The following is a 12,606-nucleotide window of genomic DNA, read 5'->3' as shown; positions in this document are numbered from 1 at the left end:
ACATAGTCTGCGTGCTTTCGTGTATATTTTTAAAATAAACGTCTGAAATTTTAGAACAGTTTTAGATTTACAGTTACTGGGAAGATAGTCCAGAGAGTTCTCCTATACTCATGCTCATTAGTATGGCAGATTCGCTACAATTAGTGAACACGTATTGATGTCAATATGTTATTACTAACTAGAGTCCATACATTGTTCAGATTTCCTCAGTTTTTCCCTGATGTCCTTTTTCTGTTCCAAACTTCCTTCCAGGACAGCACATTACATTCAGTTGTCAGGTCTCTTCCGGCGCCTCCTGGCCGTGACACTTGCTCAGGCTTTCCTTGTTTCTGATGGTCTCGGCAGTTTTAAGTACCGCCAGGTGTTTTGTATAATGTTCCTCAGCTGGGATTTTTCTGACTGTTTCTCGTGATTAGACTTGAGTGACGGGTTTGGGAGGAAGACCACAGAGGTGAAGTGTCCTTTCTTCATATCAAGGCCACATACTATCAACGAGATTCATCACTGTTGATGTTGCCCTGGGTCACCTGGCTGAGATGTGCTTGTCGGGTTTCTCCTCCATGAAGTGACTCTTCCCCCTCCCCTTCCATACTGTCCTCTTCGGGGTTTTTTTTGTTTTGCTTTGTTTTTTTCTTTCTTGGCCGCGCACAGCGCGGCTTGTTCTATCTTAGTTCCCTGACCAGGGATTGAATCCTGGCCCTCAGCAGTGAAAGCACTGAGTCCTAACCACTGGACTGCCAGGGAATTGCCTATACTGTCGTCTTCGGAAGGAAGGAAGTTATGGTGCAGCCCACACTTGAGGAGTGGGGAGCTGTCCTTGAGGGTGGGGTATGCACCTAAATCCCTTGCAATTCTTCTGCATGGGAGGCTTGTCTCTTCTCCACCATTTAGTTATTTACTCAGTCGTTTATATCAATATGGCCTCATGGATATTTGTTTAATGCTTTGGGTTATAATCCAATGCCATTTTCTTTCTTTCTTCTTTTTTTAAGATTTTTTTTGACGTGGACCATTTTTAAAGTCTTTATTGAATTTGTTACAATATTGCTTCTGTTTTATGTGTTGGTTTTTTGGCTGCGAGGCATGTGGGATCTTAGCTCCCCAATCAGGGATCGAAGCCACACCCCCTGCACTGGAAGGTGAAGTCTTAACCACTGGACCGCCAGGGAAGTCCCAGTCCTCCCTTCCTTCCTCCCTTCCTTCCTTCCATAGTTGATTTACAATGTTGTGTTAGTTTCTGGTGCACAGCAAAGTGATTCAATTATATATATATATATATATATATATATCCGAAATATACATATATAGAAATATACATATAATCTTTCCAGATTCTTTTCCATAATGGTTTATTACAGGATATTGATTATAGTTCCCTGTGCTAAACAGTAGAACCTTGTTGTTTATCTATTTTATATATAGTAGCTTGTATCTGCTAATCCCAAACTTCTCCCCACCTTTCCCCTTTGGTAACCATAAGTTTGTTTTCTATGTCTGTGAGTCTGTTTCTGTGTCATAAATAAGTTCATTTGTGTCATATTTTAGATTCCACATATAAGGGTTATCATATGGTATTTGTCTTTCTCTGTCTGACTTCACGTAGTATGATAATCTCTAGGCCCATCCATGTTGCTGCAAATGGCATTATTTCATTTTTAAAAAATTTATTTAGTTTTGGCTACGTTGGGTCTTCATTGCTGTGTGCAATGAAGAATGAAGCCTGCTGTGTGCAGGCTTTCTCTGGTTGTGGCAAGCAGGGGCTACTCTTTGTTGCTGTGCGCGGGCTTCTCATTGCGGTGGCTTCTCGTTGCGGAGCACAGGCTCTAGGCGTGTGGGCTTCAGTAGTTGTGGCGCGTGGGCTCAGTAGTTGTGGCTCGTGGGCTCTAGAGTGCAGGCTCAGTAGTTGTGGCACACGGGCTTAGTTGCTCCGTGGCATGTGGGATCTTCCTGGACCAGGGCTTGAACCCGTGTCCCCTGCATTGGCAGGCAGATTCTTAACCACTGCTCCACCAGGGAAGTCCTATTTCATTCTTTTTTTATGGCTGAGTAATATTCCATTGTATATATGTACCACATCTTTGTCCATTCCTCTGTCGATGGACAGTTAAGTTGCTTCCATGTCCTGGCTATTGTAAACAGTGCTGGTACGCACAGTGAGGTGCATGTATCTTTTCGATTTAGAGTTTTCTCCAGATATACGCCCAGGAGTGGGATTGCAGGATCATACGGCAACTCCATTTTTAGTTTTTTAGGGAACTTCGTTACTGTTCTCCATAGTGGCTGCACCAATTTACATTCCCGCCAACAGTGTAGGAGGGTTCCCTTTTCTCCACACCCTCTCCAGCATTTGTCATTTGTAGGCTTTTTTTTTTGCAGTACGCGGGCATCTCACTGTTGTGGCCTCTCCCGTTGCGGAGCACAGGCTCCGGACGCGCAGGCTCAGCGGCCCTGGCTCACGGGCCCAGCCGCCCCGCGGCACGTGGGATCTTCCCGGACTGGGGCACGAACCCGTGTGCCCTGCATTGGCAGGCGGACTCTTAACCGCTGTACCACCAGGGAAACCCTGCAGACTTTTTAATGATGGCCATTCTGACTGGTGTGAGTTGGTACCTCATGTCGTTTTGATTGCATTTCTCTAATGATTCAATGCTACTTTATTTTATTGCTCAAATTGCCCTAGCTTTGGCTATTGGGAACTCTTGTGGTTGGCTCCTGTGTCTCTTTGTCATGCCCCCGTCACTCTGTGTGTGTGTGTGTGTGTGTTGAGCGCTTCCTTACTTTCAGCCATTACAGGATGCTCCAGGCTCGTCTTGTATATCTCTAGCCCTAGTCGTACCATCTGCCATTTCTCCAAGGAGCCCGGGTTCTTCACTGGAGAAGGGTATTAGAAATGAAGATCACATGTGATCATAGCTACTGGGATGTCCTTGTTTCTAGGTGCTCAGAGCTAACAAAGCAAGGCAATCTATTACTATTTCAACATGCAACCATTGTGTATATGTTAAACTAAACATAAATTTATGTTGACGTCTCCAACCCTAATCCATTACTGCCTGGAACATGTCAGCCTCTCGCCGTTGCTTAACCTAACATCCCACTCCAAGAGCAAGAAACCTGGCTCTTACTGTCTGCCACTTATTTACTTAATTGTTCAATTCCAGGATACTTGTAGAGTGGTTCTAAAATTGTTAACACATGTCCCCACAGGAAACAACTTTCTCAACTAGAGTACAGTTCTTTTGCCTTTAGTCTTGCAGTCTGTACACATTTCCAGTGTTACTTAGGTCAGCACCTTATTCCTCCAGGCCCTTCAGTGAGGTTGTTTCACCCATTTTTAAGACAATTAGATTCTTTTGTCATATTCTGCATTGCATCCTGGGATCCGTACCTCCTAAATGGCTTTTTGCATGCATTAAGATTCACTCTCTGTGATACAAAGTTCTACGAGTTTTGACAATTGCTAATGTCTTACAGTCACTATTACACAATAATTTCACCTCCTTAAAAATTCCCCTGTGCTTTGCCTGCTACCCCCATCAATCCCTAACCCTACCCTCAGCGCTCCTGGCAACTACTGTGCTGTTTGTGTTCACAATAGGTTTGCCTTTTCCAGAATATTCTATAATTGGAGTCACACAGTATTTTCAGACTGGCTTCTTTCACTTACCAGTGTGCATTGAAGAGTCACCCACGTCTTTCCGCGAATTATTAGCTCATTTCTTTTTCTCTCTGAATAATATTCCATTGTATGGATGCAGCCCAGTTCCTGTCGCCCCACATCCTTGACAGTATTCGGTGGGGTCAGTGCTCTGGAGTTTAGCCATTCTGATAGGTGTGCAGTCGTATCTCATTATTGTTTAATTTGCTCGGCATGATGTTGAGCGTCTTTCCATAAGCTATTTGCTACCCGTATATCTTCTATGGTGAGGTATCTGTTCAGATCTTTTGCCCATTGGTTAATTGGGTTATTTGTTTTCTTATTGTTGACTTTTTGTAGTAGTTTGCATGTTTTGGATGCAAGTCCTTTATCAGATACGTGTTTTGCAAATATTTTTTCCTCCTCTGTGACTTGTCTGTTCATTCTTTTAACAACAGTGTCTGTCACAGAGCAAACATTTTAAATTTTAATAAAGTGGAAACTATAATTTTTTTTCTCTTTCATGGATTGTACTATTGCTGTTGCATTTAAAAACTCATCACCAAACCCAAAGTCATGTAGATTTTTCTCCTGTTTTCTTTTATTAAAAAATGAATGAATGAATGAATGAATTTTTTGGCTGTGTTGGGTCTTTGTTGCTGCGCGTGGGCTTTCTTTAGTTGCAGAGAGCGGGGGCCATTCTTCATTGTGGTGCACAGGCTTCTCATTGCGGTGGCTTCTTGTTGCGGAGCACGGGCTCTACAGCACAGATTCGGTAGTTGTGGCGCACAGACTTAGTTGCTCTGCAGCATGTGGGATCTTCCCGGACCAGGGCTCGAACCGTGTCCCCTGAAGTGGCAGGCAGACTCTTAACCACTGCAGCATCAGGGAAGTCCATCCTATGTTTTCTTTTTTTTTTTTGAGGAGAGAGATGTTTATTCAATATGACTGATTCCCCCTCCCCCATCTCCAGTGGGAGAATAGTAAAACTCGATCAAATCTTTATCCTTGGTTTTCCTTGTCCTTCCTGCCAGGATTAAAAGCCATGAGTTTCTTGTCACACACCTTTCTGTACCTTCCATGGTTGAGTCTTGGGGAGCCAGGAATGGCTGGCGAGGAGGGATGAAAATGTCGCTGTGTGGCCCGATGCCCTCATGGGTTCATCCTTCGAAGCCTGACACAGCTGGTGTTGAACCGGCCTCACCTCCCTTTCTCCTCTTCTGGGGCCCCTGGCTGCTCCGGTTCCCTCTCTCCTCCAGTCCAGTGGAGCCAGCCATCCCAGCAGCCTTCTTCCCAGCCTTCACACTACAGTTACAGGCGAAGTAGGCAGCAAGAGCAATGAGTGTGGGTGGGAAGGTCACAGCCCTGCCCTGCCCTGTTTCAAACGCCCTGCCCTACCCAGTGTGCCCAGGCCTAGCGAACAGCCTGGATTAAACTCTCCCCGCACCTGGGATGCTCCTATCTCACCTGCAAAGGGTATTCATCAACCACGGGAGCAATGCGTACTCTGCACTCCACATGCAAGCACCCTCTATGCTCCTGGGAACAACATGCCTCCGGCCTGGGCGACCCGCGGAGCCAACCCTGAAGTCCCGGGTGGTGGCGCATCGTGGCACCCCCCAAGGCAGCCTGAATCCAGATTCTTCAGAGGACCTCCGCGACCAACAAGTGCCAGACGCTTTACAGTCAGCTATGAGCATCCCCGGGGCCAGAATGGGACGCTTCCAGCTGCAGGAACCGTGTAACGCTACAGAAAGCAGACCCAGCCCTCTGAGGGCAGCACGTGGCAGGGACCCGACACCCCATTATGACCTTGCTGACTGTGGTGTGGGAGTCCCCGAAGGGAGTGGTACTCCCAGCAGGCGCCCAGCCACCAGAGCGTGATGGCCGGGCCCATCTCCACCGAGATGGCTGAGAGCTGGCGTCCCGGCACTGGGGGGCAGAGGGCATCGCTCCCGCCGCGTAATCCAAGATGCCCTTTCCCAAGGCCAGCTTCTGGGCCCCCTCCGCCCGGCCCAAGCCCTGGCTCAGCACGCGGTCACAGGAGGCCGTTTAGCGGGCCTTGGCCTAGAGGTGGCGCCCTTGGGCCAGTGGGGGAGAGGGAACCCCAGGGCCCTCGTTTCACAGGGGCGGCCAGGGCTGGGCCCGCAGGGGGGTTAAGGGCGTTGCCGTCCCCCGAAACTTGGGCTCTCCTTCCCCCCTCCCCCTCCTCTGCCTCAGTGTCGCGGCCCAGCAGTTGCCGGCGCACCCATCTGCGAAGGCCTGGGCGAACCTGAGCGTCCTGTTTTCTTGAAGAAGTTTTATCATTTTGCACTTCACAGTTAGGTCTGTGATCCATCTTGAGTTAATTTTTTGTGTGAGGTCTGTGTCTAGGTTCATTTGTTCTTTTGCATGTGGGCGTCCGGTGGTTCTAGAACTTTGCTGAAGAGACTCTTTTCTCCACGGAATGCCTTTGCTCCGTTGTCAAAGATCAGCTGAGTACGTTCGTGTGGGCTCTGTTTCTGGGCTTTCTGTTCTGTCCTGTGGGCCTACGCGTCTGTTCTTTCACGTGGACATCTTGTCTCACAGTAAGTCTTGAAATCTTTACTTCGTTATTCTTTAGTATTGCAGCTCATGGGCTTGGGATTGGTTAATTTGCGTGTGGAAAGCACACTCCCCGTTTATTCTCTCTAGGATGTGGCCAGCCCTGGGAGGTGGGTAGCCTCTTCAATGTCAACAAGGCTTCAAGATGTCAGAGCATTCGAATTACAGAAAATAAATAGGTATGATGAATATAATTGGCCCTGTGCTGCTTTGACATAATTTTAAGGAACCCTTGTGGGGAGATGATAGAGGAGGATTTTAGAGAGTAGGCCATACGTTTCTATTGTGAGAATAGGAAGGACACAAGTGGCAAGTATTAGGGGTCCTTCTAGGCTGGTCTATACCGAAGGTTCTCATCTATATGGCATTACCCAAGAAAACAGACCTGAAATTTCCAGGGTCTCTAACAATATCTCTGTGGAGTCATAGAGTGTGTTAAAAATATTAATATAAGAGATACATATGATTTGCTGCTGTTGGCTGTTTTTCTACAATATTATCTTGGTGTGTTTTGGGGGGGCAGTTGCTGGGGGCATGAGGTGACCGTTGGGTAAAGTCTATGTGAGGGTGAGTGGTGGTGTGCGTAACCAAGGGGAAGGGGCAGTCATCGTGGTGCTGCTGGGAAGCTGGAGGGTGTAGTAGGGGAAGGCCCTGGGGAGTGGGTGTTCTCATGTAGAGGTGATGGCAAAGCTGTTGAAGTCCCCGTGGGTAGCCTGCAAAAGGTGTGTGTGTCCCTTTAGAGTTGAAGGCAAACTGGCAGAAAGGCTGTTGATATAGGCACTGAACAGAGCATATTAGCCAAATCTGTAAGAGCAAAATAAATACTGGTCTTGATTGGGTGGAGGGAGTGATTTTAATAATATCGGAGGGACTTCCCTGATGGTCCAGTGGCTAAGACTCTGCGCTCCCAATGCAGGGGGCCCAGGTTCGATCCCTGGTCAGGGAACTAGATCCTGCATGCATGCTGCAGTGAAGTTCCCACGTGCCGCAACGACGACCCAGCACAGCCAAATAAATAAATATTCTTTAAAAAATTGGGTATTGGGTCAGGGGCCTTAATGCATGAACCACAGCTTTACTGTTGTGAATCCACCAGGAGGAACCCTTTCTTTTTCCCAGGTTTCAGAATAGGCAAAGTTGGGTCGTTAAATGGAAGCAGTGGGGATATTCACCCTTTGTTAATTAGGTTTTATATAAAAGTTTTACTCCCTGACGGCCCTGTTTTAACTTACGTTGGGTCATATTAACTATTTTAATTGGGGGTCTGTGGGGTCCCATTTTATCAAGTCAATTTGTAGATGCCAAAGACTTTAATTTTACTATTCATAGCGTTAGAGCGTCTTTGCTCAATATGAGATATTTTAGGGCAAAAGTACTATGACTATGGGAAATTTAGGCAAGGCTACTATTAAAGTGAAGTATTATCTCTTTCCTCTCTGCTTTATATTCAGTTTCTTCCCTAAGATTATAGGGGCCACAGTGTTCAAATTTGGTGGGATCCCCAGGTATGACAATCATTTGAGCCCCAGTATTGATTAAGCCCCATGAAGTTTTGTCAGTGGGTGATGTCAGCAAATACTAAAGCTAATTTAGAACCTATGTTATAGAAGCACAAAAGCCAACTGGTGCTTTTTAATTTTTTTTGTTATATAAATTCTGTGGTATTTTTGTTATGTATAGTTATGTATTGATATACATATAATTTATTGTATAAATTGTTAGTGTCTAAATTTTGGATCTCCAGTTGGGTCAAACTATGGACCTTTAATTTATGTATATATGTAAAATTTATTATATATTTTATAAATATATTTAAAATATTTAAAAATACATACTATATGTAAAATTTATTTGTTATATATTTTATAAATATATTTATATATTTATAAGATATGTAATTTATTTATTCACCTTTTGCTTTCTCCCCCTGTATCTAGGGTTTTCTTTATTCTTCCTTTTTTTCTCTTTTCCCCCACCCCTGCTTTTTTTCTTTTTCTTTTCTTTTCTTTCTTTTTTTCTTTTCTTTTCTGTTTGAGGCGTTTAGCTGCTTGATTCTGTGGTTTTTAGTTTCTGTCTTGGGCCGATAAGCAAAAAAGGGGCAGGGACGAGGGGCCCAGTTGTCAGCCTCTAGGTAGCAGCCACTACCTGGGACGCGTCTTTTGCCCCCCCCACCCCCCCACCCCGCCCCAGGTCTCCACCAGTGTGCTCCCTCCTATTCCTCTGGGTGGAGGGAAAATGGGACTGCAGCAAGGCAAACAACACAACGACGATGGCCCTTCCCCCAGGACCTGCAGGGTGCCACAGTCCCTGGGGTGGGCGCCCTGGCAGTGTGGCTCTGAAGAGCACGACTCTGCCCCATGGGCCGGGCTGAAAGGCAGGGCACCTTTCACTGCAGGTCAGTTTGTGCACACGTATCGGTGCTGCCCGGTCAGGCCCGGCCACAACATTTAGCGGGAAGTCACACCTCCTTCCCTTCGGAGGGGCCTTTGTAAACTCAGCTGGTCAACCAAGAAAAAGGGGGGCCCTGGGAACGTCCTCCTGGAATCTCGGCAAGTAATGGCTCAGACCAGAACTCAAGGAATTGTGGCCACGTCCGCCAGTCCCCAGCGGCAATGAAACCAAGCACAAGTGTTGCCAGCAGGTGGCGCCACCCTCCCAGGCTACCACTGCCACCTGGTGGGACCAGTTAGTATGCCAAGAGCATATCCTTTTAGTCTGAGGCCAAAACACCCTGCTCGCTGCACCAATTGTTTTAAAATGTAGGTTTTATTATTATTCAGGTATGGTGAGGCCAAGAGATCAGGAGGCCACTGCCCTGGACAAGACAGTTTGTCCTGCATGGTTCCCAAGAGCAGAGGCAGTGCCACCAGGGTCATACGGGGAAGCACCAGGGTCAGGAGCCCAGGGTGTGAGGGGGAAGCAGGGCAGGAGCCTTTATTGTGGTTTCCATGAAGGATGAGGCAGGGTCAACAGGCTTAGCGTTGGTTAGTTTGAATAATTTTATTCAGGTTGTCTGTCGAGTTGTCTGGTACCTGGCCCTGGGGTGCTTTGGGCAGGGGAATACTGGCCCTGCGTACAGAGCAGGTAGGTCAGGTGGTGGGCTGGAGATAGGTGAGTTTGCTTATGGAAGGCACACTCCCCGGCCAAGCATTTACATCTCTAGGAACTGGCCAGCCCTGGAGGGCAGTCTCTTCAGGGTCAGCAATGCCCCAAGATGTCAAAGCATTAGAAATACAGTAAATTTAAAAGCTCAGATGATACACCACGTCGGTGTAGGTTTTGGTGCCACGGTTTGATTGTGGCACACCTTTAAGCAGGTGGATTTGCCATGAGACGTCTGTCCATTCTCCTGTGGTTGGAGGTTGGTGTTGTCTCCAGGACAGGGCTCCTACCAGTAAAGCTGCTATGAACATCCCTGCCCGTGTCTTTGGCGAACGTCTATTTTCATTTCTTTGCAAGATGCGCGCTGCTGTGAAAGTCCTGCATCATGAGGTGGTTGGATGTGGAGCTTCGCAGATTTTGCTGCAGAGTTTTCCAAACTGGCTGAACCAAGTTTTCATCTTGACAACACACTTTTCAGTCTGAAGACTCATGTCTTTCCTTTGTTCTGGGGAAATCCTCAGTTATTACTTGTTTGATGTGACTCATTCATTCTTTTTTTTTTTTAATTATTTATTTATTTAGGCTGCGCTGGGTCTTTGTTGCTGCGTGTGGGCTTTCTCTAGTTGCGTTGAGCAGGGGCTATTGTTTGTTGCAGCGCGTGGGCTTCTCATTGCGGTGGCTTCTCTTGTTGTGGAGCATGGGCTCTAGGTGCACGGGCTTCAGTAGTTGCGGCTCGCGGGCTCTACAGCGCAGGCCCAGTAGTTGTGGTGCATGGGCTTAGTTGCTCCACGGCATGTGAGATCTTCCCAGACCAGGACTCGAACCCATGTTCCCTGCATTGGCAGGTGGATTCTTAACCACCGCGCCACCAGGGAAGTCCCTCCTTTTTTTTTTTTTTTTTTTTGTAGGCTTTTAAAATTTTTTAATTAATTTGGTTGCACCGGGTCTTAGTTGTAGCAGGCAGGCTCCTCAGTTGCAGCACATGGGCTCCTTAGTTGTGGCATGCAAACTCTTAGTTGTGGCATGCATGTGGGATCTAGTTCCCTGACCAGGGATCGAACCCGGGTCCCCTGCATTGGGAGCGTGTAGTCTTAACCACTGTGCCACTAGGGAAGTCCCCATTTATTCTTTCATTTAGCAAATTGTTATTAAGTTCGTCTCCTGTGCCAGGAACTCTTCTAGGCATTAGGGATGCAAGGGGTGAACCCAAGGGAACAAGACACTGGAGAGGAGGGAGCAGACAGTAAGCAAATAAATAAGTACATGATGTAACAATTTATTTAAGGTTGGCAGAATCATACGTGCATATAATCAAATTATAATTCCAGTGGGAGATGGCTTCTTTGAAGAAAACAAGGCAGGGGAGGGGTAAATGTCACCTCTCCTTCATTCTCTCTCCTAGAAATCTCATTAAAAGGATGTTGGGGTTCTGTTCCTGTCCCCCAGCTCTCATTTCTTTTTTTTTTTGATTAATTAGTTTATTTTGGCTGTGTTGGGTCTTCATTGCTGCGTGTGGGCTTTTCTCTAGTTGCGGTTAGTGGGGGCTACTCTTTGTTGCGGTGCACAGGCTTCTCATTGCGGTGGCTTCTCTTGTGGAGCATGGGCTCTAGGCGTGTGGGCTTCAGGAGTTGTGGCATGCAGGCTCAGTAGTTGTGGCACACGGGCTTAGTTGCTCCGTGGCATGTGGGATTTTCCCGGACCAGGGCTCAAACCCATGTCCCCTGCATTGGCAGGCGGATTCTTAACCACTGCGACACCAGGGAAGTCCCTCTCATTTCAGTAGAGGTTTTTTTTTTCTCCTGTGGCTGCCCCATGTGGCAAGTGGGATCTTAGTTCCCCAACCAGGGATTGAACCTGTGCCCCCTGCGGTGGAAGTGAGGATTCTTAACCACTGGACCACCAGGGAAGTTCTGAGGGTTTTTTTTTTTTTTTTTTAAAAGAACAATACATACCTGCCCATCTCTGGTGTGTTTGTTTATTTTAATAGGTTGGAATAGCCCTTTATGTCTCCTGGGAGACGTTACTCTCATTCCTCAGTCCAGTTCTGTTTTCTCCAGTGGCTCTGTTTTCCCAGGTGTGAAGTTCTTCCCATTCTTGGGGTGGTTGCCCTTTTTCATGGAGTGATTTCTCTCTGTCGTCGGCTGGCTCTGGGTCACGGGCTGTTAGACTCAGCTGGCTTTGGGGAGGGCTGGGAGGTGCTGTGTGGAATGCATTCTGGCCTGTTTTCTGCAAACACGGGGCAGGAGAGGACTTTCTGCTGGGACAGCAAACACTATAGTCAAAACTTCTGGGCATAGGTGCTTCCTGCTTCTCACAGGCAGCTGAAGACACCAGAGCACCCTGACCAAGAGCCTCCGATCAGGGTCCCTCCTGGGGTTCAGTGAACCCTGCCTACTGGGGCTGGTACCCAGCTTAGGGGAAGTGGGGGAGTGGAGGGTGTGCAGGAGTCATGGAAGAGTGGCTGGCCTTGGGTTCCTCTCAGTTTCCATCCACAAAAGTCCCTGTTTTCCAATATTGTTAGGGATTTAACAACAACTACTACATATATATATATATATATATATATATACACACACACACACACACACACATATATATATGTATCTGTATATATATATGTATGTATCTATGAATGTATGTATCTGTACATATGTACATTTTATACACTTCATTTTATTTTTATTTTTTGGCTGCACCCTCTGACATGCAGGATCTTAGTTCCCCGAGCAGGGATCGAACCTGTGCCCCCTGCAGTGGAAGTGCAGAGTCTTAACCACTGGACCGCCAGGGAAGTCCATACACTTCACTTTTATTTATTTATTTATTTAAATTTAAAAGAAATATTTATTTATTTATTTATTCATGGCTGTGTTGGGTCTTTGTCGCTGAGCACGGGCTTTCTCTAGTTGCAGTGAGCAGGGGCTACTCTTCGTCATGGTGCACGGGCTTCTCATTGCAGTGGCTTTTGTTGCAGAGCACGGGCTCTAGGTGCGCGGGCTTCAGTAGTTGTGGCACGTGGGCTCAGTAGCTGTGGCTCGCAGGCTCTAGAGCACAGGCTCAGTAGTGTGGCGTACAGGCTTAGTTGCTCCGCAGCATGTGGGATCTTCCCGGACCAGGGCTCAAACACCGTATCCCCTGCATCGGCAGGCAGATTTCTAACCACTGCGCCACTAGGAAAGCCCCGCTTCATTTTTAAAATAAACTTTAACATCTGGTTTAGATTTACAGAAAAACTGTGAAGATAGTATTGATGGTTCCATTGCTTCCACACCCAATTCTCTTTA

General features: G+C 47.0%; 1 non-coding gene across 1 annotated transcript; it reads left to right on the top strand.

The window, feature by feature from the left end:
• The first annotated feature begins 7,093 nt into the window (after positions 1–7,093).
• Positions 7,094–7,166, top strand: TRNAG-CCC (transfer RNA glycine (anticodon CCC)). The gene has a single exon. It is a non-coding gene; the product is annotated as a tRNA-Gly (tRNA).
• The last annotated feature ends 5,440 nt before the right edge of the window (positions 7,167–12,606 follow it).

This window comes from Orcinus orca, chromosome 2 (genome assembly GCF_937001465.1).
Source record: "Orcinus orca chromosome 2, mOrcOrc1.1, whole genome shotgun sequence".
Classification (NCBI taxonomy): Eukaryota; Metazoa; Chordata; class Mammalia; order Artiodactyla; family Delphinidae; genus Orcinus; species Orcinus orca.
Note: the sequence above shows the minus strand (reverse complement) of the source record. Positions and strands in the feature narration are given on the sequence as shown.